Here is a 2,706-nt window from a genome sequence, read left to right on the forward strand (position 1 = left end):
CATTAAAACCTTTGGTTTCAGATGTTGAATGAAACTCCTTTGAAGATTGCTCCTGTCTAGACATACTGAGAGAGTGATTAACCATTCCAGTTTGCCTGGGACCGAGGGGCTTCCCAGGATGCAGGACTTTCCATGGTAAAACTGGGATACCCTCAAGCAAACCAGCATGGTTGGCCACCTTACAATCAGGCATTTTGATGGTCCATTTGTGGCCTGTTCAACTGAACAAAGTAAAGTAGACATTTGTGGCTACCTAAGGCAGGATTTGAACTGAGGCCCCTTGCTCTGACTAGAGCAGAATGCCAGAGAACAAAGTCATATGACAGGCCAAGGGAAGAGGGTTGCTGGGAAGAGAAGAATAACAGGATGAGTAATTTCTCTCAAGAAGCCAAGAGGAAGTCATGTTTATGCTTCCTGGTTGGCCTCAACCATTCTTTCTATTTCTCCTTTCTTTGACTTACTCTTTCAGGGTCCTCGGAGGACTCCCACTGGGGTCTACACACTCTTATTTGCACACTAATCAAATAGGAAAGGAGAAATCACTGGAGAATTGGTCCTGGTGGAGGACCAGTTGGGGCTTTGTGTATCTGAAACACACTTGGGTCCCTTGCCTACTTTTCAAGATGTCCCAATCCAATCTGCTTCCATCGAGAATCTTTTTCCCTTTCCCCTTTTCTATGCTCCCTTATCACTCTGTACATTCCTCCCATAAAATGTGTTGTTCTCATGAGTATATAATCATCAGTTTGGCTTGTCTATCTCCCTGATTAGACTTTGAGCTCAGTGTTGGCCACTCCTGTTCAGCACCATATCCTAGATACCTAGAAAATATGTCAAAAAGAAGTTCTCAGTAAGTGTCCACTGAAAAGGAAACATGTTAGCCTGAGAGGAGAAGAATGAAAAGAACACTCCCGTTAGACTTTTAGGGCACCATGAATGTTCCACATGTTTTATTTTGTTTTCCATAAATGGATACAAACATGATCACCACGTAGCATGCTGAGCATACAGTGGGTATACTTTAAGTTTCTCTCCAGAGATTGGTCCGGTACATTTTAGTCTTTCTGAGCTCTTAAGACCATTCCTTAGGACAAAAGTTAAGCAAAAGAAATAAAAAGTATCCAGACTGAAAGGAAGAAGTAACACTATCTCTATTCATTGATACTATGATCTTGTATATAAAAAATCCTAAGAGGAGCACCTGGGTGGCTCAGTCGTTAAGCGTCTGCCTTCGGCACAGGGCGTGATCCCGGAGTTCTGGGATCGAGCCCCACATCAGGCTCCCCCACTGGGAGCCTGCTTCTTCCTCTCCCACTCCCCCTGCTTGTGTTCCCTCTCTCGCTGGCTGTCTCTCTGTCAAATAAAATATAAAATCTTTAAAAAAAAATCCTAAGAAATCCACTAAAAAATATTATTAGAACTAATAACCAAGTCAGCAAGATTGCAGGATACAAGATCAAAATACATCAATTGTATTTCTATGCACTTGAAATGAATAATCCGAAATTAAGAAAACAAATCAGGGACAGAGTGGCCAACGGCCTGCAAAGCAACATACCTAAGGTTTATTGTCACTATTGCAACACATACTTCACCCATGATTCTCCATCTGTGAGAAAGATACACTGTAGTCAGTGGTAGGAAACCCAGAGAATGTGAAAGGCTACTATCAGAAGTGGATGGAAGAGCAGGCTCAGAGCCTGATCCACAATACAACCACTGCATTTCAATAAGAAAAGATACCTCCTACTCCATTCTTTACTCCTCCTCCTGTAGGGGCAATGATCCCACCTCCCCCCCCCCCCCTCCTCCCCCCCCCCCAGTCTCCCAGGTCCTCATTGCCCTGGTATGATGCCAGCATCCCATATGGAGGGGCCCTCCCATGATGCCAGTGATGGGTCCTCCTCCCCTGGGATGATGCCAGTGGGACCCGCTCCTGGAAAGAGGCCACCTATGGAAGGCCACATGCCAATGATGCCTGCACCCGCAGCGATGAGACCTCCCACCTGTCCCATGATGGTACCCATTCAGCCAGGAATGACTCGATCAGACAGATAAGGAGAGGGAGAACCTCTTTATATCCATTTTATATTACTTCTTGTACTTCACCAGGAGATCAAGGTGCTGTGACTCTGGGTGTTTTCTAACAGGATAACCAGGAAGACTTGTCCCCCCTTCCTATCAAAGAGAGAATAGTTTTTGCAGGGGAGTAGTGGGACCAAAAAAAAAAAAAAGCAATTTTCATTTGTATTGTGAAATGTGAAAATAAAATTGTCAACTGTTTTAGTTAACAAAAAGAAGAAAGGAAAAAAAGAAATGAAAAATCCATTCACAATAATATCAAAAAGAATAAAATATTTAGGAATAAACTTAATAAAAGAAGAGCAAAATTTATACTCGATTCTAAAAACTACAAAATGGTCTTGAAAGAAATGAAAGAATCTAAATAAATGGAAAAACATCCCATGTTCACAGATCAGTAGACTTAACATTGGTAAGATTGCAAAACTCCCCAAACTGATCTACAAATTCAACGAAAGAACCTATCAGAATTCAGTTAACTTGTGTATAGAAATTGATCAGATAATTGTAAAATTCATATGGAGTTTCAAGGGACCAAAATAGCCAAAATAATCTTGAAAAAGAACGAAGTAAGGTTCACATTTCCCAATTTCAAAATTTACTACCAAACAACAGTAATCAAGA

General features: G+C 41.8%; 1 pseudogene; it reads left to right on the forward strand.

The window, feature by feature from the left end:
- Positions 1-1,463: 1,463 nt before the first annotated feature.
- LOC103671370 lies at positions 1,464-2,288 on the forward strand (annotated as a pseudogene).
- Positions 2,289-2,706: the final 418 nt, after the last annotated feature.

Source organism: Ursus maritimus, unplaced genomic scaffold, assembly GCF_017311325.1.
Source record: "Ursus maritimus isolate PB19 unplaced genomic scaffold, ASM1731132v1 scaffold_6, whole genome shotgun sequence".
Lineage (NCBI taxonomy): Eukaryota > Metazoa > Chordata > Mammalia > Carnivora > Ursidae > Ursus > Ursus maritimus.